Source organism: Sander lucioperca, chromosome 12 (assembly GCF_008315115.2).
Source record: "Sander lucioperca isolate FBNREF2018 chromosome 12, SLUC_FBN_1.2, whole genome shotgun sequence".
Lineage (NCBI taxonomy): Eukaryota > Metazoa > Chordata > Actinopteri > Perciformes > Percidae > Sander > Sander lucioperca.
Genome location: NC_050184.1, coordinates 7,128,117 through 7,155,053, shown reverse-complemented (window position 1 = coordinate 7,155,053; position 26,937 = coordinate 7,128,117). Strand labels below are relative to the sequence as shown.

The 26,937-nt window shown below is 39.1% G+C and overlaps 1 long non-coding RNA gene across 1 annotated transcript; it reads left to right on the top strand.

The window, feature by feature from the left end:
• The first annotated feature begins 360 nt into the window (after nt 1-360).
• On the top strand, nt 361-25,748 carry LOC116041038. The gene is made up of 5 exons (XR_004102824.1): nt 361-371; nt 1,638-1,641; nt 4,270-4,277; nt 4,664-4,670; nt 25,646-25,748. It is a non-coding gene; the product is annotated as an uncharacterized LOC116041038 (long non-coding RNA).
• The last annotated feature ends 1,189 nt before the right edge of the window (nt 25,749-26,937 follow it).

Genomic DNA, 26,937 nt, shown 5'->3' with positions numbered 1-26,937 from the left:
AACATTTCATAGACTAATTAGTAAATTAATCAAAATAACGATTCAGTAATCATTAGTTGCAGCTCTATTGTCCCTATGAAAGTGAATTCTCTTCTCCACAGTTTACATGTAAGTGTGTTCATCTCAAGGTTATTGATTGATATATTTTCGGAGCTAGAGCTCACAAGACAAGAGTTGTTAATAAACTGAAGAAGCTTTATGGAAAAGTTAGAACATATACAATCACAGATGTTCAGTGAGTGTAGAAGAGGAAAAAATACACATTCCTGTGGTACACTTGTGCTTGCAGCCTGGGGTTTGACAGGTAGCTGCATCGGTCTGTCACAAAGTCCGATAGCCTCCCACTCATTGAGAAGAGCAGGTCTGTATCAGTCCTCGTTCTGACAAAGGTGAAAGAGTGTCCTTCATGTGCAAATAAATGGTGACTTTCTGTTGAGAACATACTTTGAACATAACACAATTTTGAATCAATAATCTAAAAAAACATAAGGCAGCAATGAATATTATGCGCCCTCTTGGGAAAACAGTCATGACCAGTCGAACGACGAACGCTGTATAACCAATAACCAGTAACATAGCTCAAGCACGGCGTTCGTCGTTCGACTGGTCATGACTGTTTTCCCTTGTCGCCTGCCTGTATACCAAATGGTAGGGACCCTCATTATGCTACCGTGGAAGTGTGGTGCTGTTTTGAGCCTTGTTAGTGGTATAGAAAGAGCGATTTCTTTTTACTTTTGCATGCCCCGATGACTAGCGTTATAAGCTAATTAGCGGTTTGCACTAAAACTGGTCACATTCGATTAGCATGAAAACATATCCCAGAGAACGGTCGACTTGGTACCCGTGTGTGTCATTTTGCGCCGGAATTGTCCTTTAATACACCTGTTGCTGATCATCTGATGAGCAAACCTGAATAAGTCACAATGTTTGCACAACTGAATAAATAAATGAAGTTATCCAGACATTCTTGGTGTGCAATAATTATTGTGTTTCTGCCAGTTTCCATGTCAGAAAAGCACTCCTGGGATCAGTGGCAGTAATGATCAGTAATGAATGCAGCATAATTGGCATGAGCTTAATTAAGCAAAATAAGTATTTTGACAATAATACAATAATGATACATGTTTAATACCAAGCAAGCTCATGAAAAAAACTTCAGGAGAAGACTTTTTTTTAAATTATTATTACTCATGTTAGTTTGAAATAATCTAACACTAGGACTTTGATATTGACTTGTGACTCCTGGCTCCACAGGCCAAATTGTCTGTGTGTGAGATATCGCACAGAAAAATCAAGAGGTTTTCTCTTTTACCACCAGCCTTCACTTGCTGCAAACTAATGACTGTCTTGCCAAAGAATTTAACCTTGAGCAAATTTTTCTTCTCACTTAGAAAAGCTGAGTTCTTGAACCATGAAATGGATGTAGTTGTCCCTCTAAAAGGAGGTTATGACCCAGACTACTTCATGATTAATCAATTATTGCCATTTCAAATGTCATGAAGTCGTTGAAGTCGAATCATTATTGGATACTGGAACTTTTTTATTTCAATCTGCTTTTTCTGTTTGTTCACAATAATTTTCCTTATAAACCTTTATAGACAGTAACATGACTATTGTTAAAATAAGTTTGTATGAAGAATTGTATACCTGTCTAAACACAGCAGATACAATGACGCATAAGCAGAATTAATTTGTAAAACTTATTCTGATCCAAAGTGATTATGCTGCCAGACTTGGTAAATGTGCAAATATGGCAAATCACCCACTGAATGTAACACAATCAAAGCAAAACCTGCATGAAAAAAATTCCCTCTGAATTTTGATCTGTGTGTGTGTGTGTGTGTGTGTGTGTGGTGTATGGTAGTTAGGAAATATTCTAGATTTGAAGTAACAGTTACCTCTTCAAAGAACAAACTGACAGTGACAAGATGAAACCTTTAACCTTTGTTGTGCATTAAAATCAGAAATAGTTGAAAAAGAAAAATATGTGTGCAAATGTGTGTGTAAATGCATGCCCTTGAGGTGTTTTCAATCATTTGTATGTGAGAGGTGTATGGGAGAGATATGTCTTTGCTATTCTATATTTTTTCTATATTTTTGTGGATGTATGCCACTCTCTTGGAGCATAAGAAGGCCACACACTTGCGGGTACATTTTTCATAGGAGCGACATAATTAATATATTCATATATTTAGCCTGAACTTAATGAGCTTGGGTAATTTAAAATAAATGTCAATACATTCTTCTATTGTGATAATCTGTGTAGAATTAGCTACTTACAGTAGGCACACGCTTGCTTTTGATTAGATTCTTTGCTCTCATCTCTGAGCTTGAAAAGAAGTTATTCTCTGAGTGAAATGCAAATTAAAAATTGCTGTGATGACGCCTACATTCAATAAGAAATCTTGCATCAACTGACATGGGGATATTAGAGGAACATTCTGGTACTGTATATTTGCACCTGCCGTATTTCCCCATAAATGTGGCCATTGTGGCCACAACTTCCCTTCCCTTTTCTCTCAGCTAACGTTACCATTGTAATGTCGGATCATAGTGGGTAAAGGAGAATACATAACCAGTTGTTACTGTTTATTGCTGATGGGTCACATATACTGCAGTTCCTCACATAAAGATGCTTTATACATGTTTTTGTAGTGTATGGAGAGCTGACAACTTGTTCCAGCTGGCATAGGCCTTTTCTTCCAGTTGATTTTGAAGAGATAATACACGGGTTGATCAGCCATTGCATTTAGCTTCTATAACAACAGTGACAGTCAGCCTCACACATGTAAACAAACTGGCATACATGCAGATGAATATGCAGGTTTGTTAGGTCAGAGACAAAATCATGTTCATTTGGAAAGCTTCCGTCTCGCAGCTTGGCCTGAAAATTCTCCAAAATTCCATAATGGAGGTGCAGAGATACCCTGACCAATAGCCACATTTATGGGAAATATGCCAGGTTGCAATATACCGTAACATAATTCCTTTTGATAAGACTCTGATGGCGCTTTTGCACCTTCTATGCAAGTAATTGCCTATCCACTTGTCCACAATTGGTTGGCTGCTCAAGGTCTTCCTCCCTGGAGTATTTTGATAAGATTACAGTATGTGTACATACAGTAAGCTTTGTCCTGACCACATCAAACTAGAAAACGCTGCATGCCTGGTACAGAAAAGGCCTTGTCCTAGTTTCCATTTCAAACAGGTTTACAACACTGTCAGAAGCTATATTGTATCCCCTCCGACACATAGGGGGCCAGAGAAAGCTAAACACCAAGAATTGCAGCACTTCTGCTATGAGATTTAGGGAGTGATATGGTTAAGCTTTCATATTCTTTGTCTCCAGTACACCTCTGCAGTGGCAGCAATTGTGACTCTATCTCTCCTGTCTAATGAATAATGCACCCTAAGCCATCCTGAGTTATCCAAAACCAAGTCCCTCTTATCCCTGTTTGAGTGCATTGATTTCCTAGCTCTCACCAGCATGCGAGGCTCAAAGGCTGCTCCTGTGTGTGGGGCAGGGGGATAAAAGAATAACAACAAGGCAAGCATCAGGCTTGTAGCGCACTTGTGGATACTCTGGAGTTCAGTACTCAGATGAAAGCAGAGGCCATGTCGGTCCATCACGGTGCTTATATTTGCAATTAGAAATTCAGTTGAACTTGATCTGTGGTGACTCTTTGCTGTGATCACCTACAAAACAGGTAGCTGACACACCCTGATGAGGCTTGCAGTAAATCCTTTGTAATTATCTACTGGCGCAAGTAGAGAGCTTTTAATGAGCTGCGGATAAGGATGCTGAAACAGCTTCTGTTCTACAGTTGAACCAACCAATTCTCATTTTTCACAATCAGTAACATCACTCACCCAGGAGAAATGATTACATGCAACATCTATTGTAATCATAGCAACATATTAGTGAGGATGAGAGAAGCACTGGTTTATTAATTTGTAAAATATTAGAGCCAGGAAAGCAAAAGTATTCACATAGACATTCATGTAATATCATCAAGTCTTACACCGTCTACTGTAGTCCCCTGAGTGCTAGCATTTTGGTGTATTATCTTGTGTTTTGCAGGAGCTGCAAATATCCTACATAGTCTCAGAAGTTTCAATGGTGCATGAGAAATGATTGGTCTTACAGTGTAAAGAGGCAGACGAGGTGTACAACTATGACTATTTCTCACTAAAATGCTGCTTAGCCCTTGTGCTTTGATAGTCCCCAGATCACTTGTCTCTGTTCAGAAAGGAGACACACACCAAAAGAACACATTGTATTATAGGCAACGAGTTCAGAATTCAAGGTCTTCCCACTATCACCATCTGTCCCATATTTAACAATTTCAGATTAAATCAATATTAATTTTCTGCTGCTGACCAAAAGGGACTTCACTCCCATTCAAATAAACCAATCCAATTTGATAAGGAGCCAGACTATTTGGATAAGCGTGGCAAGCAAATCAGCATGAGATATTCTCTTGGTAATTGTCTATTTTCTACTCATGCTTGATTGCTTTAAGGACTTAGCGCACTGGAAAGTAAGTTTAGTGGAGTTTCATCACTGCTAGGGACAAGTGGTTTGAGGAAGGCTTGTGGTATACTCAAACAACTAAACCTTTGAAAGGCCACAAGTGCAAAGTAAATAATCTCACCTCTTGAGTCAAATTGTAGGAATCAGAAAAATGAATGCACCATATAATCCAACAAGGGGACATTTTTCACTGTGTTCCAAAATGTATAGAAATCAATATTTAATCTGCACCAAATATTGGACAATGCACAAAAGAGCCTGAGATACTAAAAGCTAGACTGTCAATGGAATGACTAATCTTTTAGAATTGATTAGAAATAACCTTTGTGCTTGGAAAAGCAGCATCACTGTTGCATTAAGTGGACTTTGGAATGCCGCATCTAGTGCTTACAGTAGATCTCTCGAACCCAACAACCTCTGCAGGAAGCAGAACAATAAGTTTACCCTTGACAGTCACCGGATTCTCTGCTGTCAATTGATGAATAAGCATTTGCAGTGGATAAGAAAATACATTTTGTGGCTCGAGCAAAGCATCACAGTTGCAGACACCTAGACTTGTTGTCTTGTTGAAGGTGACCTCTGCATTAGACAGAACAATAAGTTTGCATGACATTCGCGGCTGCTGTGGGTATGATCAAGATGGTAATTCATGCCTGCACTGTACAATGTCTTGTCTGCCTGAAATGGGTTTGTTTGTGTGTGTGTGTGTGTGTGTGTGTGTGTGTGTGTGTGTGTGTGTGTGTGTGTGTGCGTGTGTGTGTTTTCACAGTTCACAGTCTGAGGGATATGTCTTATGCTTGTTCTAATAGGCTTTGCTCCAGTGAGTGCAGGGCTTACAGGTGTACTGCCTCCTATACACCCACATGCACGCACACACACACACACACACACACACACACACACACACGGTAACATTAGATTTAAAGAGTCATCTTAGCTTTCTACTTTGCATGCCACTTAGTGTGTCCCTGCCTCTAAGGGGAAGCTGTTTTCACATTAATAATCAGAGTATACTTTATTTTCAAATGCAGCTACTTTTCAGGAATTACGAAAACATGTCCCATATGGTATGTAATTTCACTGAAGTGATGTCACTGATCACATTTCATATAATTTAAGGAGACTAATCCATTTTCAAAATTTGATAAAAGCAAAAACGAACACACACACTGTGCTGAGGGGTCTAAAACCGGCAAGTGAAAATGCAAAGCTGGAGCATTTGATACACAGAGAGCTGCATTCGTTACCACTTCCAATACAGATCTGCATGCACACTTTAATGGCCGCTTGAGCACTTGTTTGAAAATACTGTATGCGACATCTCAGGCCTGAGTACATGAAAGAGCGGCCACCAACTGGGACACCTGGCAATCCACCTGCCATACATGTGTCACAACACCTCCTGGACTTGGTGACAGAGTGGACACATGATCCCAGAGCACAGAGCTAGCACCGCCCTGCAGGGGCTTCCATTTCTGACAACAGGTACATCTGTTCCTCTGTTGTCCCAGAAAGGACCAGCAGAAACACATTAATGGCACTAACAAGGTAGTTACAACGTCAGCATAAACAAGATTGTGTTTCCATGCAGTCACAGAGTGGTCATCATTTTCTTGTGGTTATTAAAACATTTGTTGTCCTAATAACTTAATGACTGCATTGTCCATTTCCTTTCCATATACTTTATCAGAAAAAAGGAATGTGTTGGCAACATTTCCAGGCCTGTCTCTTAAAGAAAAGGGCCCAGTGAGAGACGGACAGCCGGCCTCACAGTTGGTCACAGCATCATCCTGCCAAGGTTAGGAAAGGTCAAAGTCACCACATGCTTCCTAACCAGAGCAATATCACTGATGTACCTCCAAAAACCCACATTAGATGCATAAACAAAAAGAAGCGTGGACATGTGTTATTTGTGGTTGAGACCCAATATGAATTTTATGTCTGGGATTTTAGCAACATTAATGGTGCTGTCAGAATTACACGTGTATGTGTGTTACAAATCATCAATGAAATAATAATTTTATAGTATAAAGTATATATATAGTAAAAAGCCTGCCCATTAAGCTAGAACATGACTTTTCTCGGGAGCTCAGTAGTGTGTCAAATTCACAAAGTATCCAAAGCGTTAATACTTGAAACAGCCTGCAGTAGACTTACTCCAAACTCAGCTCTGTCGTGATGAACACTTGAGCCCCCAACAGACTCTGTGACATTGTGCTAATAGACCATGGATTAATATTTCATCCATATTAGGGCCCTTCAATTATAAAGTCACTGTAATTTACATTAAGTGAAACACCAATAAATTAGAGAACTAGAGAATGTTTTGTGATTGAGTTAACATAAACACACATACATAAATACATAGTATGTACATATTAAAACCTATTAGAATATGTTTTTACATTTTTCATTTTTATTTGAATTATGGAAAGGCAGTTGTCTAATGGACAGTATAGCAATACTAACACGGTGAACTAAGACGGTGAGCATTGGAAAAAAAAAATCATAGCAAAAATGCTAAGACTAGATTGGTATAGGATGGATCTGCAGCAGTTCCACAAGTTGTGTTGTAAATCATCAAAGCTTTGATTCCACACAATGTATCACTTACTCACTAAATCATTTTTTCTGCCAGCATCAACTCCACAGCATACAAATGAGCAAAATATACCACTGGCCAAAGATTATGACCTGTCAGCGCTGTCTCCTAAACAATTACGTTCCTATACAACGAAACTCTATTCTCAATTATGTTTAAAGGGAAATGTATTTTCCAGTGCCCAGCACACGTTAAGCGGTTGCTCTTTTGAAAAAACCTGGTTAATGTTGTAAATTTGAAACAAAACTACTTGATGATTTGGGTTAAAACAAGAATGTTTGTTACATAATTTAAGTTATGTATGTTAAGTCTAGCACGTTACACAAACAAGTCAACGTTGACTTTCGCGGACCTTGATTAGAAACGTATTTGTGATACATCAAAGACAAACTGGACAAAATACATTTCCTTCGAAACGTAATTGAGATTGCAGTTTCATTGTATAGGAAGGTCATTTTTAGGAGACAGGGCTGAACTTGTGATTGTACATCATCTATTGACAAATATGTGTAATTCAAAAATATGTTTTCATTCATGTATTTAGTCTAATTTGTGTGAGTAGAACATACATCTCGAGAGTACCAATCTACCAATTCATATTCAGTCCCAGAACCATTCTGGCATCAATGCACCAATAGTTCTGTTGGTTACTAAAATGTGAACTATAACTATATCTCACTTGGTTGAACTTTTCTCTCTTTTTTATTGCTTAAATCACTGTGCAGTGCCTTTCCAAAAAAATTTAAAAGGAAACATTAATCTGGTGCTTTATTAACATTTTCTTTTTTTCATTTGTATTCTCAGCAATCAGTCATCTAAGAGTCACCAGAACGTCACTAACTTATAATGAAAATGCTACATGATGTCAGTCTTCTTCCCCCAAAAATCTTCCAGCTGATGCATAATATTTTAAAAAAGCAGAGAGGACAGGGAAGTGAATTGGGTGTGTGATTCACTGGAGTGGACGTTCAAACTGCGAGCATACAAACACGGTTCAGCGGCACATAGATCCCACTCAGGAGAAGAGCCCCCCGCAGGCTACAACATGCAGCTAAAGGTGGAACGCTCATTGAGGAACATTATAATGATGTTTGTCACTGCCAATGATTCAGCTTGAGTAGAGAACAAGAGGGGCGCGAGTGGCTTTGTACTCAATGGAGCAGAAGAATGGCTGAGAGAGGCTGTGGTGGAGGGGGCGTGAGGGAGGCTGAGGTTGATTAGATAGGTTGGTACACTGAGCTGGCCAACTCTGGCTGGGGAGTCAATGTGTGGTGAGAGAAGGTGTGTATTAGGTGGTCACATCTTTGCTGATGACCTCAATATATGAACATCAGCTAATGATTTAATGGTATGTAATCAAATAGATGTTTGTAATTGTATAGTGTGTTGGCTAGCACATAGATGATGTTGTGGCATACTGGTTGTTACTGGCGTGTATTTGTGCTATTCCGGTCTAGCTGGTTGAAAATGTCAGATGCATCCTATTATGTTTCCTGTTCAGCTGTAGCCACAAAGTAGCCATAGGTCACACTAAAGCACAGACAAAAGATCGTAGCTGGACTTTGATTTGCCGTTTACCCCAATAACCTCACTTTTTGACCCCATTCAGTCCTGTCAACTGTCAGCTAAGCTAGACTTGGGGATGGATAGCCCCAAGCCATTGTTGTGGGTCAGTGGCTTGACCTAACAACATCATAGTGAACAATACTTTTTCTGAACCACTGTCAGCCCTTTGAACACAATTTAGAGCTAAAACCTGCAATAACTGACGGCTAAACAATAAGCTGAAACTCACTATAAAGCTCTGTAAAGCCAAGGGGAGCTGCAGGTTCAGGTGATAATTCTCTGCCGGTTCATCACTACGAGTGAGCCCCTTCACATTGACATTTGATACATTATTATAAAAAGATATAGATTATAGCTGCCCTACAGTGAGTCTATTCTACAGTATTCAACAATGCTTGTTTAGAAAAAGTTTCTTCCAGACTTTATCAAATGATCTGACATAAAGCGTTAGCTTAGTAAAATCTCCTCAGAGAGAATAAAGAGGTAAAGGTCTCCTGCATGTCAGTGTGACAGCAGAAGCCGGTCTCAACATTTCAAAGAAGAAAAATTGGATAGCTGATTGGATGTTTTCAGTCCCAAAGTGTGAAAAAGCAGAATAATTAGTTGCATATGATTGTGATGTTGGTGAGAACACAGTGATTGGAGGGCTGTTGTGTTAGCTACTCTGAAGAGGCTACACCTGGTCACTTAAATTGGCCAGACTAGAGGATAGAGAGAGAGAGAGAGAGAGAGAGAGAGAGAGAGAGAGAGAGAGAGAGAGAGAGAGAGAGAGAGAGACGTTCAATCACAGAACGGTGTGTACCGTTGTGAAATCTTCAGCGCGTTTATGTATTTGGTTGTGTTGTGTGTATTTGCAGCACGTTTGCTGAATGCTGCGCATGTGTTGTCAAATTAATGAAGTTGTTTTCTTAATTTGCTTGTGTTTTGTCTATTTGCATGTGTTTTCTTAAGTTGCAGGGCGTTTGTCCCTGTCGGCCACCGTACAGAAGGCTATGGAGGTGCTCCCTTGAGAGGTTAGTGTGTGTTTGTTTTGCGAATGAGTTTATGCATGCGCACTTGTATGTCTGTTCTGCTTTATATAACCCTGTCGTGCAGAAGTTCATCATCATCACCCCTCACCAGCTGTTTTGGTGTCATTCAGGTTTACTTGTCCAACATCTCGATTCAACAGCTCCATTATTTTTTAAATGGAAAGCTGTTGGACACATGTTTTGCTGTTCAGCAGAGATTGACCAGCATTTCTCTTGAAAATGACTTTGCAGCAGTTGCAGCAGTGCAATTCAACGCGGCCTCCAGTTTCCGTCTGTTCCTTTGTGCAGTTAAAATCAGTGAAGCATTGCTAATGTGGTATTTGATTGTAATTTGGTATTGCAAGGAATCGTTATTACCGAGAGGCATTTAAACAGAATATTGAGAGCCGAAGATATGACTTGGATGCCGGTATAGATTTCATTGTTGACCAACTGAAAAGCCCTGGAAAGGATCACGGTTACCGGTGGATGTATACAAACAAGGTATCTCTATAAGAAAAGAAGACGTCAGGATCCTCCTCTCTCTACTGGACCCCATCAGCTCCCAAGCTCGCCAGACCAGACGTCTCAGAAGGAGGCAGTATTTTGCTCAAGGACCTAACTTTGTGTGGCACATAGACTCATACAACAAATTGAAGCCACACGGAATATGCATTAATGGCTGCATTGATGGTTTGTCGCGCAATATAATTTGGCTGCGGGCTGCCTTCACGAACAGCGACCCAAAAGTTATTGGGGGCTACTTTGTGGAAGCAGTAGAGCGCTGTGTGGGCTGCCCAAGGCTCGTACGAACCGACTTTGGCACAGAGAACGTGGTGGTTAGAGACATTCAGCGGTATCTACGAGAGATGATGTAGATGACAGAGCAGCGGAGAGAAGTTACATCACAGGGCCAAGTACCGCAAACCAGAGAATTGAGAGCTGGTGGGGAGTGATGAGAAAAGAAGCAATCGAACAATGGATCACACTTCTAGGAGAACTGAAGAATGAGGGTTTTTTCTCAGGGGTTGTTCTGGACAAAGCTTTAACACACTACTGCTTCATGCCAGTCATTCAGGTAAATATATTATAATGATAGTAAGCGTCAGAACCTCTGCCATCAACTTGCATTACCTTCATGTAAGCTTAGAAATGTAGGTTATGTTTATCTGTGATGTAGGCCTACTGGTTCTTTAGACTGTTGTGAAACAAGACATATAGGCTAATAATACGATTTTTATTTGCTTACAAAAACTAAATCAATATAAGGCAGGAGCCCTGCTTTGTAGGCATTTCACTTAATCCATGTTTAAATTGCATACTAATTTGTAGGCCTACTAATACCCTAATCGTTATTGGTTCTTCAACAGGAGGTATTAAATGATATACGGGACGTTTGAAATGCTCACCGTATACGGCCCTCAAAGAACACTAACGTGCCCAGTGGGATACCTGATGTCATGTACATGGCCCCACACCTTTGGGGGACAGAGGACTTCCTTGTTCCACTTACTGAAGATTTGATCACATGTAAAGACAGCTGCACATTTTTAAGTTCAGTCCCATGTGATGCGGACGTGTTTGATTTGTGCACAATAACAATGGAGGAATCAGGCTTGGATACCCATCTACCATGTCCCAGTCACTTGATTCATATGTTCAGCTGAGGGACTCAGTTTGTCCACAGTTATTTGAGCTGGCAGGTTAGATAAACAGAAATATCTTGTTGTTTTTCTTGTGTCTTTGTTGGAAACAAAATAATCTTAAACTTATACCATACTGTTTTAGCAATCTGTCAATAATTGAACTCATCCTGATAGCTATTGTTAGCTAGAATTATAATCCTTCATGCTGATCCATATTGATATTATCTTGTCAAACTGTAAACACTACAACTGCTACAAAACTTATGTTCATATCATTTAAAGCTATGTTGTTATGTGTTTTTGGTATTCTGCTTTAGAGTTAAGTTATAAAAAAAATCAACATAAACAGACTTCTTACCGGCATCAGCTAGTGTGTGATTTAAACTGTCTGCAAATGGTAACAGAAAATGTTGTATCCATCTCTAATAAGGACAGTACCACCCTGGACAGCCACCACACAGACTGGTAATGACACAAATCTATTGTTATGATCATTTAAACAAGAAGACCTATGTACATGCATTATAATGTTCTTCCTCCGCAGAGCTGTGAAAGTAGGTCTTGTAGGTCAATGCAAGACTAATGTTTAAATAATGGTGAACAAGAATAAAACAGAATAATTAAACCAAAACAATCCCACGTTGGATAAATTGTGTCCTCCGTAACAAATCACAGCATGTTTAAAACAATGTCGTAAGAAAAGTGTGAAGATGTATGGAATGTAACAGAGATGACATCAAACTTTTGTACAAACTTGAAAAGTTTATTGACCTTTTTTAAAATACACTATAACTGAAAGCAACACATGTTGTATTTTGTATGTACACTAACAAGAATAATAACAGGATAGGAACTGTGTTCCAAGCCTCCTGTTAGCCAGGTTCATAGTTACAAAATAATGTTACTTGAAATAAAGGGTAAACAACTCACTCAGTTTTAAAACGAACAGTCAAGGCTCACATTCTTGTTTCTGATGGGGGTTGCTACAAACAACATTGTATAACACAAAAGGGGGGTAGTATGAGGTACATTCTCAGTATATAGTAAGCTCCCAGTTTTTAAAAGCAGAGTGATACACTGCTAAGAACAGAGGCAGTAACACAGCAACAACATTTGTTGTCCCACTTCCAAAACAGTTTAACTGTACGCTTTACTTGTAATATTGTCAGTGCTTTACCTAGACTTAAACATCTGTTTCTTTTGGCACTAACTGGAGTGATAGTATGCAGCAGGTACAAATGAGCTTACATAATACAGGAGCTTTACTGTTAAAAGAAACAGCTGTTTTATAACCAGGTGAAGCTGAAAATATTCCTAATATAGCATACAGATGATTTTTTAAAAGTGGATAAGTAAGTAAGTAAGTAAATTCACTATGGAAATCTGGATAGCTGTGGTAACCAGTGGGCAGTTTTAATACACATCCACATGTGTGGGACTGTGGTCTGCGGAGGAAATCGGTGGTTTCCATGAACTCAATCAGTATGGCCTTATCCAGGAGATCGGATCCTGTACAGAACCAAAGGAAAAGCTGAAGAGTGTTGCGATCAATTTCCCCAATGTACCTTTTCAGATACTGAGAAACTGTTGATTGGGCTGTTCTCATCTCCTCTGGGAAGTTTAGAAGCTGCTTCACTGTTTTTGCAGTTGTTTTTTTGTGCAATGTAATGATGCAGACCCTCTGGTGGCAATAAACTAGCTATAGACCCCACAACAGGACGCCAACACGTAATGACATACATTGGGGCCTGGATGATTACTTTGTGTCCTATATGTGCTAAAACAGCACTGTGTCCTTGTTAGGGACTTGCTTGCATTCATATGCATCGAGTACATCGAGAAGTTCATCTGTGTCCACTGAATGAAAGTCCTCCAAAGTCTTCAAAAGGACAGCTCTTTCCAGTCCCTCCAGGATTTCGCGGCCTTTTTTTTAAATTGTTGCGGCCCAAAATGCCTGATTTCGCGGGAGCTTTTGTAAAAAATTGTGATAAAAGTTGCCATGTCTTTTGTATGTTTGTTGCAATGAAGTTGGATTGTGAAACCCTGGGTTGACTGAACTAGTTGTTAACCACCGTCGTGACACAGCTTATGCAGGACCGCGGTTGTTAGGGTTAGTGAAGCCGGGTAACTGAAAGAAATCCAGGGCATGTTGATCTTGATTCGTAGTACAGGCCTCTGGTGTTTCAAAGTTTGGTTCATCCACAGTTACATCCAACCTGTCATCCCCACTTATGATAATAACCCAGAGTTAGCAGACCATCCCACGGTAGTGTGTCATTCAGTTCCAAGTCTTCACTTGAGGAAGCTCCATAATTAGTTTCATCGACATTTGGTGACTCTGAATTTCTGTTTTCCACCAACAGATCCTCAACAGCCTGTTTCTGTTCATGTTCAGTGAGATCTCTCACTGGGGGCTGGGTTATTGCGAGATCATCCTCCTCTCCTACTGTGGGCTGCTGTCCTGTTTTCTTTTTGGTGCACAAATAAAGTCTGAGGATTTTGACCTTGCTTTGGTTATACAACTCTTCTACTCGATTGGACATCTTAACATGTATCTGGGAGCTCTCAATATGAGTTGAATAGTTTTTTTTTTTTTTTGGAAAGGCCATTGGGGAAGAAAAGATTTTCATCTTTGTCAACAGAGAGATGCCTGGTTCCTCCACCGCTTACAGACTTCACCTGTTTGTACCTTTGCTCTTTCACATCGAAATCCATCCAGCCAACCTCAATCCGCCTCACTTTCCGTTTGGCATTTGCATTTCCTGCCCACTTAGATGATCTCTTTTGTCGAGCTCTAGGTGTCTCCTCAGTTCCGGAGAGTCTTTGACGTAGCCTTGAAAGGATGGTTTCTTTCCTCGATGGTGCTTGTTGTGTTAGTGCTGCTTGTCTGCAAAAGGCCACAGTGGAGACTCTATCCCCAGCTTTGGGGATGTACTTGGCCAGGTCACTGTCTGTCATTAGTGGAATGACAGTTTCATCAATCTGAAAAAATATAAGATACTCTAAATCAATAAAGGAATGAATGCCATACAAATTAGAATATAATGTCAATGTATATTTAAATGTATATAATTTAGGATATAGCTTCAGTAAAGGGTGTAGTTATTAATATTTTTTTTCTTGTATAATGTAATTTTGCTAGATATTTTTTGCAATTTGAGATTAAAGTAAACACACTTGATTTTAAAACACGTACATTTGATTTCATTACATAAAACATGTAACATTTCTAAGAGTGTGCACACTTTTGCTGCCAAATGAATGTTTTAAAAAACTGAATGCGGGCCCAATTTGCATTGGACATTCAGTGTGCCTGTTCTGGTGTGACTATGTTCTTAACATACATACTTGACAAAAGCATACACAGCAACTGCAGTGGCTTACATTTTCATCTTGAAGTTTATGGATCACATCCTCTTCAATTTGGCGCTCCTTCAAAAATTCTCACAGCCAAGCATCCATGCCTTCACCTGTAAACCACAGGAAATCAAAACTAATAGTACCATATACTGTACTTATTAGAGGTGCATGAGGTTAACTAATAGCACTACTAATTGGAAAAATATTCTCACAATACCCTATAGTGAAAATTCAAACAAAATTTTGGACAAATACGTTGTTCAATCTTTGAGAAGAAGCATAACGCAAACTTATAAACAAGGTATAACAGAAACCACTCCATATTACTCTATAGCCTATCTTTTTTTAGTCTTTTTATTTATTCTTTTTGGGAGATTTGGTTCTCCTGCTTCATATGTTTGCCCTACAAACATTATTTCTGCTACAGTAATGTAACAATTCAAACAGTTTTGAAGTTTATCATTTAAACAATTCAGCACACTCCGTAGTGTGCTACAGCTCCTAGACACAAACAAGCATGGCTTTACGGCCCCATACTAACAAAACGTTTAAGCTAGTAACGGCATAAACAGTGGCGTAACGAGCCAACACCGGGCCCTTATGCAGGATTATCAAGGCGGGCCCCCCTACTACAGCATGTGATGAGCAATGTTCACAAGTAGGCTACCATGAATAGGACAGGATAGGATCATAGAGACACAGCATATAAGAGATGAGATGACAAAATCAGGAGTAGCCTACGCGCACCACAACAACAAAAACACTGGTGAATGCGCACCATAACACATGAAAAAACACACAAGGGCAGTCCCTCCAGGATTTCGGCTTTTTTTGAGATTGATGCGGCCAAAATGCCTGATTTCTCAGGTGCTTTTGTAAAAAAATGTGATAAAAGTTGCGATGTCTTTTGTATGTTTGTTGCAATGAAGTTGCGGAAGACAGTGAAAGTTGCAAAAAAAGTTTTTTTAGTATAGTTTTTTAAAAAGAAAAAGAAAACTTGTTTTGGGGAGAATAATAATTATTACTATTAATTAATTACTCTGGGCTGATATTTCCTGGTAACCTTACCAAAAAGGCTCAGGATGCTGCAAATGATGGTATAATATGAAAATGGCTAGTGGATTTAAGACAAAAAATAATAATTTATTGAATGAATCAAATATGAACATATCTGTCACTGTCAGTGGCTTGTTGATCTTTACATTGTTAGTTAATTTCCTATCCTGGGCTGGGACACACATTCATACGGTTTGATAAAGCATTTATTGGACTTTAACTTATCATTGCACTTACAATAACGAGCGTATAGCTGTCCTCAATTTAGGTCATCCTGTACGTCTGTCTCATCTGCGGTTTTTCCTGCATCCACCGTGTGTGATTGTGTGTGTGTGTGTGTGTGTGTGTGTGTGTGTGTGTGTGTGTGTGCGCGCCAGTTGTGGGGGGAACTGAGCAGTCCCACCCGCTGCATAGAGCTGACAGGATTGAAACAGCAGCAGCTTTCAGCAACTCTAGAGTGAAAAATCGTTACAGCGTACATTGATGTTAAAATGTATACAGGTTGGCAGGACGGTCTGAAATGTTTTGCACGGTCTTTCACTGTACGTTTTGTTGGTAAATGTGAGATGTTCGAGTCACACACGTGTCTCGTCCATGGCTGTATTAAGAGAATGCTCTCATTTTCATATCAGAAACAAGGAAATGAATTTGACCCGTTTGCACTCCCGCTTGGTCAGTGGCTGCACGTGGGACTGCTGGGATTGTCGCGATTAATGAAAATACGATAGGGGTCCCCGGCTGTCAATCAATATCTTCCAGTCATGCAGGCCCCTGATTGGTCTGGGCCCGTAAGCAACCGCGTACCCTGCTTACCCATAGTTACTCGTCTAAAGTTCGTAAGTGCAGTGAGACGTCAGCAGGCATTAAGGCTGCCCGTTGAAACAAAATATAAAATATAAATAACCGCATGTGCAACAACATATTGATGATAACAGAATAAGAAAAGATACCTTACGCACGTGTAAATCATCCTGCTTCTAGCGGTGTCCAGGTAATTCATGGGCATGATATTAAAACAAACGCACAAATTAGTATTCCGTGGCCACAAATTAGCATTCCGTGCGCACGTTATACCTATTTCGTAGCCACAAATTAGTATTCCATGTCCACAAGTTAGTATTTCGTGCGCACATTATACCTATTTTGTGGCCACAATATGGTATAATGTGTGCACAAAATACTATTTCGTGGCCACAAATTAGTATTTTGTGCGCACATTACACCTATATTGTGGCCACAATTTATTTATTTTTTCCACGTCATGTCTGGGGCTCCGTAACCATCAGCTTAATCAAGAACAATTTAGCAGAACAATTCTCATGTGCAAAAGTGGTAGATACAGTAAATACATTTTACAATTGTAGGTAAATGCAATTGCTTCTTTTCAACACACTGGGATCAAAAAGAAATTTGACACACCTTGATGCTCCTCACACTTTGTGTGTTTAGTGTTACCTTGTTATATTTCAGAGAAATACATCCCTTTAATTTGTCCTATTCCATGATACAGTACTAAAGTCATATTATCAAAACACTAATATCTACACGTTTTGTGTGGAAAAACAGTGACATAATGATAAATATGTTTCAACTGTTGATATTCACTGAATTAGCTGTTAATCAGAAATCTGTCAATTTGTAATTTAATACATTTAACACATTTAAATGGGAATGGATAAAGACAATTATAGAATAACAACATTGTGGCATTATGTAGTGATAATTGCCACTTTGTTAAATAAATTAATATTTAATATTGCATGTTTAATGTAGCTGTTTTACAGTGTATTTATGCTATGCACTTTGCTGCACATGCTGTTTTGCAAATGAACATTGCAGCAGGAGAGAAATGTGGGTAAAACTAAGCTCATACCTGATTATCTGATTTCCTGTGAGCAGGAAATAGCATGGTATTTACTCAGTAGAAATCTAAACACATTTTCCTTTTTTAAATAATCTGAGGTATAACATGGCTATGGACTGGGCTACAAGCACCAGAGGTGGAAAGAGTAAAAAAATATTCTCTTTAAGTAAAAGTACTATTACTTGAATTAACTTTTACTTTAGTACAAGTAAAATTACCAGTATAAACATGTACTCAAGTAAAAGTAAAAAGTAGCTCATATAAAATGTACTCAAAGTAAAAGTTACTTAGTTACTTTTCTAACAAACTAGTTGTTTTTAATCAAAGGAACACCTTACCTTTACAAAGTGCAATGACAAAATAAAACATGTAGACAAAAGACATTTAAAACATTTAGGGAGGTGTACAATGTGTAATTTTTTCCTTTGAGTTCAACTTCAGCAGAATTTATCGGGGTTTCGCTTTTAGCTTGGTCTGCACCACTGGTTTCCATCTCAATCCTTCTTGTGATTTTAGCGTCAGTGAACACAAACTGGTGCTGGCCATCCTGCCTCATTCATTGTGGTAGTTACCGGGACGTGATTTTTTTCCTTGCATTTTTTTATTTACATTTATTTTTTAAACAGTAACGGATGTGGATGAAGGATCTGTGCGGCCTCTGCTGCAGAGTTTTAGTCTCAGAACACTAAAGCTCCCCATAGAAAATAGAATTAATTCTCAAGACAGCGTGACCATTTCTGAAGATGCCCAATCACAAACTTTCAAATCTACAGCCAGTGACAGGGCTTAATAGCCAGTACAAATGTGTATTGCGTGTCAATGAGAATAAGATTGTATTATGTTATCGTAGTTTACGAGAAGAAATAAGGAGGTAAAGGTTTCTGAAAGAGGGTAAAATTATACAGGCTCATCTCAGCTCCATGTCCCACAAATAATGTCAATTTATCTATTATTCATTAGCAGAATATTTTTTGCTTTCCTCATACATATTAAATCCTAATACTTATACTGTACCTGCAAAACATTTTTCAATACATACTCAAGTATAGTTAAAGCTATAGTGCGTAGTTTCTGTCGCCCCCATGAGGAATTCTAAGTAATGACAACAACACTGTCGGCGCGTCCACATGATAAAGCCTTCCGTGATCGCGCACGTGCCCCCACCCCTCCTCCACAGAGTTGCTAGTAGCCGAGGAGGACACGGAGGATTAAAAAACATGGACTCTTCAGAAAAGGTCTTCACTCGAGCTTCTGCGCAGGAAAGTCACCGGACGACACAATCTTCTGAACATAGCCATACTGAGAAATACAGATAGAGTTGTGTGGAGCTGATAGTCTTAATTAGCTTTGTAGCAACTCATTTGGCAATGGCTTGAATGTAACAGACGTTCAATAATATCACAAAATTACGCTCTAAAGCTTTAAGACATTGATAATGTTAGGCAACTAAAACCCATTTGTTAAGGTTAGAGAAAGATATTGGTCATGGTTAAGTAATAAAAATGTAAACAAACACTTAGTTCATTACTTTTTTAACTCAAATTGGGAATTGGGAAAGCAAGATCCATTCTTGAGGTTTAATTATTGCCTGTAATACCAGCACCTATGGCTGCTATATTTTAAATGAGTTATATTTGTGCAAGGAAATAGTTAATAGTTAATACTGATGTCAGTGTAAATCTATTTGGAAGGAGCAGGGCATCTTGTATGTGGATAAGGGGCTGGCATGCATACAAAAATAATTCCCCATATTCCTTTGAAAAGCTGCTATGGAGACAGCAAAGCAGCTTATTTTGCCTCCTAGCATACTGGGACAGATGGTAAGACAGGGAAAACATCCGTTTGCAGGTCACAAAAAAAGAAGTACCGACAGAAAGAAAAGAGGAAGAAAGCAGTAGTCTGACATGCTCCTATAGGCAATATTACAGAGACTCAGCAGTGATGTTTCCAACTGAGCTTGGAATGGCTAAATTGTTCTTAACGCTGAGGTGGTCCCACTTTCCCCACAAGTTCCAAAAGTCATCTTGGCCTGTCAGAGTTAGGATTTGTCAAATTCACAACCACTTCACACTGAGCACTTATACAAAGACAAAAAAACAGAATAGACCAATTAGATCAGGCCATTAAATGCTTACAATGGCAAATAATGTTGTAGAAACACATACCTATGCTCACCTACATCCACACTCTCTCACTCTCATCCACTCACATAGACATACCCAAGCGCACACACACACACACACACACACACACACACACACATTGAGTAGGCAATGTAAAGATCATGTATAAGGAAACCAAAAAATATAAATGATGATAAATATATAAAAAACAAACCAAAAAACAAACAAAGTGGTAGTGCTGCATGCTGCTAATATGGCAATCAGGCTAGTTGATGCAGGGCATTGGTGCGTTGTTGGGGCGAATTAATCAATGGTGGCGTTGTCTAGCTGAAGAGACCTGACGTGGTTTAAGAAGGGTTCCCAGATCTTATAGAACTTGGTAGAGGTACCAAGGAACAGGGGATTGGAGTATACAGGAGCAAGACCGGGTATAGAATGCAGAGCAAAGTGTTTGACTTGTGCCCAGATTTTAAGACAATTTTTAACAATACTATCTGAGTACACAGACGGTGATATAGTCGGGGGGAAGCACAGGAGGGACATCAGAGATGAGGAGCCACATGAGGCCTCCTCTGTCATGGTTAAGTGAGGAATAGCGGACCCAAATGTAGGGAGAGGCAGGCAGGCAGGAGATGGCTTGAATTCAGGAATTTATTTTGACAACGAATAAACGGCAGCACCGAGGCTGGAAACACTATAAAGAGCTCAGAGGAAAACTTACAAAATAAAGCAGGGAGGAATCCAAAACAATGGTACAGGCTACGACGTGCTGACAGGACAGGAACACCACCAGACACAAAACAATGATCCGACACGGGACAGAGGAAAGACAAGGACTAAATACACCGGGTAACGAGGGAACACAAGACAGGTGACACAAGGCTGGGAAACAGGTGAAACACATTAGGGCGGGGCAGGACAATCAAAGGCGGGAACACAGGGAGTAAAACAAGACAAGACAGAGAACAGATTATCAAAATAAAGCTGGAAACTAAGCAAAATACAGAACAGAAACAGACTACCAAAATAAGACCCACACCAACCCATGACATCCTCAACCTGTAGCCAGGGTGGGGGTTGGTTATTAGTGCAGCAACAGTATAACATAGCTCTGATGTTTGCTGCCCAGTAATAGAGTAAGAAGTTGGGGAGGGCCAGGCCACCCTGCTCCTTAGGTTTTTGTAAAAGTGTATTTTTTTTATTCTAGGGGCCTTCTTGTTCCATAGAAATTGAGAAATTATGTTATCAAGTGATTGAAATAAACTTTGGGTGAGGAAAATGGGTATACATTGGAAGAGATACAGAAATGTGGGGAGCACATTCATTTTAACACAGCTTATCCGCCCAGCAAGAGAGACCACCGCTGGATATCCTGAGTCAGCCTAGCTCTAGCCAGAAGAGGGGAGAAATTACATTTATATAAGTCTGAGTAGTTTTTGGTTATACAGACACCCAAGTTTTTTAAATGTTCAAGAGATGTTTTGAAAGGCAGGTCAGTGTTAATCTGCATTAATTCAGTTTATAGCCTGAAATTTGCCCAAATTCTTTCAGTAAGTTTAAGACAAGGGGGATAGCTCTGTCTAAGTCAGAGACAAAGAGTAAGAGGTCATCTGCATACAAGGATGTTCGATGCCACCCCTTGAGATACCTAGTATCTAACTGGACCTTAGGGCCACCGCCAGCAGTTCAATGGCAATGGCGAATAAGAGTGGAGAGAGTGGGCAGCCTTGACGGGTCCCACGCTTGAGGGGAAAGTAGTCAGAATAGTCACTGTTTGTACAAACCCAAGCTTGGGGGGACATGTACACTGCTGTGCAAAGCGAAAAGACCGTAACTCAATTTTGGTCGAAAATGAGTTATTGTTATTTTTGGAACAAAAAGAAGATCTGCTTTATCATGTGGACAAATATCTTGAGTCAATTTTATTGTTTTGGGGAGAAAATTGTGTGTTGTCTTTGCCGTAACTTCAAAAGCTGTAAAGAAGCCATGGCAGAATACCGTAACATCAGTTACGGTTCTTTGTCTTTGTTTCATGGCACTTCAGAATGCTCAAATTGAGGTACTCTGTAAATGCAATGCCCGCGCTGATGCACACACACACACACACACACACACACACACACACAGCAGAGGACGACGCTGACACGCAGCACATGTACCTGACTGGGAAAGATACCGCTACGCTCGTTACTGTAAGTAGGCTACAATAAAACCTAAAAGTAAATACATATTAATACCCACTCACCTGTCTACAGGCATACACATGTAGGAAGCGATATAGTAACTTCATAAAAAGGGTCAAAGGTCAAATTTGAGTTCAACATTTTTTTGTCGATAGATTAATACAGGTATACACTACAAAATGTGAAAATTACTATATTATACCTATAACTCAATTGTCAGGACATTAAGATAACTTTAAAATCATTTTTCTCAGTTTCACACTCTGGCGAGTTAAGGTCTTTTGCCTTTGTAGGGCAGTACAGAAACCTAATCCATGATACGAATGTATTACCAAAGCCAAAGCGTTTTAACACATAGAACAGGTAGGACCATTCTACACAGTCAAATGCCTTCTCTGCATCCATGGAAATAACCGTTTTTTAATTATAGTTTTTAAGTAGCAATTTGTTCAAAATTTTAAATATGGTTTCGTTTGCATTGACAAAAGGTTAATAAAATGTGTTTAGAAAAGAAGTTCTAGCCACAATATCAGAGATAATTTCTAAAACTTTGGGTATGTCAGCTTCATACTAACAAAATGCCAGCTTCTGTATTTTTATTTTTTATTATTTTAACTAAAGAACAGAAAATAAACTGACACCATACCGTTGTTTATATGCTCACTTGTACCATATACCTGTATATGTTACAGAGGGCTCTTAGATCCCTCTGATATGATACAGAAGAGCTTCATATAGACTTCAGTGTACTCCCAGCACAGCCCTGGCAGTGTTGGAGAAAGCCTTGTGATGTGTGTCAGGTTTCTGAAGTGTTGCTTCGATAGACCCTCATGGGTGGCACCGGAGGAGTCCTCCTACAAACCAGAACAAACAAACCGGCAAAAGCAGCGCAAATGTCAGAAGTGACATAATGAGGACGATGAGAGTACGTCTCTTACAACTGAACTACTGGATGCTGTCTGTGTTCATGATGCATGGTCGGAGTGTTGAAATTTTACCCCCTGACCTTTGTTACTTTGTAGTAAAGGAAACAAAACAAAGTGCATTGACAGAATCCTGGCTCAGATCTTTGTCATAGACTGTTAAAACTAGATCTTTATATGATATTGAATCAAGTACAACTCAACCATGACAGATAATTGGAGTTTAGTTCTTTGAGGTCAATAGAATGATCATTTGTGTGGAAGACTATGGATGACTATATTAAGGTGCTGGCTCAGAGCTCCTGTCTGCTATTGTGAAATACAACTCCTTTTTGATATTAACCATCAAACATTGTCCAAGTCTACAAAGTCAGTCATTCATTGTCTGGGGAACAGCTCCAGTTTGTATCTAACCAAACATCTGTCCTGTTTGATTCCGAGAAGCATCTGAGAAATGTCTTCATGTTCACAGGTTTAAACTGTCCACGATAATTGGAAAAACCTTCTCCATGTAAAATTTCATTACAATCTTTATTGTATGTGAAATCGCCATCGGCATGTTTTTTTTTACACAAATGCAATTGTCATGACTAATGCTCCATATTATTATGGAGGAAATAAAAGTTATATTCAAACCAATGCTAGCAAGTGGATTTTAGTTCCATTTGTTATTAGAATATTTGTGGTAGCGACAAAATAAAATACAGTCTCTGCACAGCTTTCAAATAGCTCCTTTAAAGTGCCCATATTATGAAAAAAATCCCTTTTTCTGCGATTTGGGGTGTTATTTTGTGTCTCTGGTGCTTCCACACGCATACAAACTTGAAAAAAAAAAACATCCATGCTGTTTTGAGTGAGATACGGGTTTCTGAATGTGTCCTTCCTTCAGTGTCCGGGTGAGCTAGTCAAAATCGGCAGGGCCGTCTACGTCATTGGCGGAGACTCCCCTCCTTCAGGATCCGATTCTGGTTCAAACATGTATGGTTGAACTACTGCTGCCATGTCCGTAACTTCACACGTAGTTCTATCTAGTCACGTTAGTCTACACTCTCCCCATTACTAATGTCTGTGCCCAAGCACTGACCAGGGACGTCACTAGGATTTAAAGACAGGGGGTGCTTAGCCCCCAGGGTATTTGTAACTTGCGTTTGCAAAATCTTTGCACTCACATCTTTTGTTACTGTATTAGAGCTACACTTATGTCAACAACCAGTCAAGAAACAAATATGTTAACAAGTAAAAAGTGACAGACATATCCTCTTCTTCCATTTCTACTCTGTTCAACAAAAGTTATTGTAATGTTAGCTTTTAGACACATCAAAGCTGCATGGGGGAATTTATTTAGGCCAGACTTTGCTCCTGATGAGTTCTTCTGTAGTTTTCTGTGTAGAGTTCATCTGTCTGCTCATGTAAATGTGTGATAAATAGCATACTATATCTCATTCCTCTCTCTTTAAGATAAGTTGTCCAAGGAATGCTATTTAATTACACTAATTATTGTAACTGCACTGTGGATTGGTTCAATCAGTGTCATTTCGCTGTGTAGTTTGGCTTACATACAGTATAACCCAAGAACCAGAATTTTAAGGCCTACATTTAGGCAACATCAACATATTTATTTAATTTATCACAGCCAATGAATGCAGAAAGTTAAGTTGGTCAGAATATAGCCAGCATATATAATAAATATAATGAAATAATTTAGCTTAGGCTATGCCTTAGTGCCTAGACCTGCCAACAAATGCTTATTGTTAGAAGAAAAAAAAACATCCCACATTTCCTTAGACCTATAGACCACTAGTGACCTCAATCACCCTGGCTCCCTCAGAATCACCTGCTTCTCTTTCTCTCTGCTACAATATCTTTGAATATCTATCTGCTCAATGAATTGAAGGATACACCGGTACAATAGCATTAACAGGGACATTATGGCATTTAGTTTTCAGTGACAACATTCTATGGGGACTGATATTGTTTTAGAATACTATAGAGATAGGCTATATTATTGGCAATGAATAAAGAGCTGTGGATAGCTTTCTAGGTTAACTATTTCTTGTATTTCGCTTGTTCACTCTAGCTAGACTATTGTTTTCCATAGTAAACCAAAATATCCCCTTTACTTTACCTCAAGAAAATGTAGCTAAAAAGGTAAGCAGATCATTAAAAACAACTTACAATTTCACTCTGGATCACTCACTACGTGTAATGATTCTTCCTTCACCATTCATCTGCATGTGTATCGGTGTGTGTGTGTGTGTGTGTGTGTGTGTGTGTGTGTGTGTGTGCATGCAGTAGCGAGTTCAGACCAAAGAGTAGCGTTGAGACGAGATGAATCCTCCAGTTACTTGCAACGCTCCGGTCTGCAACGCTCTAAAAGCTGCCAGTTCACACCAATGCAACGAGACGGTGCATCATCTTGATAGCACAACGACTCTTTGTACTTCTGTCTAACTTCTGACTTTTCTGCTCTTTTGTAGCTGGATATATATCATTTGTTGCTTTTAAATATGAATGGAGATACGGTTAGTGATAATCTCTGGTTTGTTTTAATGCCGCTTGGCTCTCTTCCGTAGGCAACTCTCTACCTCGCTCGTCCACATACCGTTACCGTGCACATGGGTGCTCGTTGAGCCTCTAACACTGCCATTTCGACCAGCTGACAGTTGAAAAATAGAATTAAAACAGGCACACTACACACCGACACACACAGATGAATGGTGAAGGAAGATTGATTCGCCGTAGTTAGTGATACAGAGTGCACTGTAAAAAATAAAGAAGAAAAAATCGAATTATTATTGTTGTTCTTATTATTATTTAGGGGGGCTTAGGAACATTTTAGGGTAGCTTCAGCACCCCTACAATGGGCCTAACGACGTCCCTGGCACTGACTGAGTGAGTATCTACTGCGCATGTGCGACTCCCAACAAAGATTGAACAGAAGTGAGATGCCTCACTCTGTAGCTAAAACAGAGAGCTCAACACACAGGGTGAAAAGAGGAGCTGCAGCAATGTGTAGTACAACAAAAACATGGTGTTTTTTGAAATTTAAACCATGTAAACCTATTCTGGTACAACCTCTGAATACAGTTATGAAACTGAAAATGAGCATATTATGAGCACTTTAAAGATGGAAATGTTAAATGTGTGTATAAATTAAAACAACTAGGCCTTTATTAAGATGTAAAGTATGGAGTAATAATGACCCTGAGCAAAAATGAGTAGGGACCTGGTCATACAGTAAAGCAATTGTTCAGCGGAAAGAGAGACTTCACCCACACAGGCGGCAAACTATAATAATAATTCACTCACCAACCTAGAGTGCCTCGATCACATTACATTGGGTCAGAAACCACTGAAGGTCTCTTTTCACTTTTTTTTATATTCAAGCAAAATAGGCAGCATGTGTTTCCATTAAAGGAGGATTCCAGACAAAACAAACAATGGGCAGACCTATAAAAAATAAGTTCCAGGTTGTAATAAACAGAAATGACCCATTAATGAATTATTGAACACCAGCTGAAAATCTTGTTTTTGCTGACCTTCACTGGTTTAACTTCTCAACTTGCTGCTGTGATGTAGAAGTGCACTCCAGGGTGTGTGAGTACACTGAGACATCACATTGGGTGTGGTTACAGCATAACTTTTAACCAGCGCCTCAAAAGAAACTTTTTTAAAGGACACAATTTTTTTTTATTTGATGGAACGTGACCTGACTAAATAACGGAAGAACAAGTACAAGTACAGTGATTACAATCTCAAATATGAAGATTTCTGTAAGAATTGTCTGTAAAACACATCGGACAAACTCCATTCTCTGACTTCTATCTTCCCACTCCTTCTGAAAATACCAGTAGATTGGATTTTACATGTCTTTTAAAAAAATGTAATCAATCGTTTATTGCAATTATGTAATAAAAATGGTTACAAAAAAAGTATACATTTCCCAGACAAAATGTTTCCACATAATTTATAAAAACTTAGAAATATAATGAAAAAAACTATATATTATAAGTATATAAGTTTTATTCTTGGGTCAAAACAATGTGATATATTACATTTGTTTGTGCTGC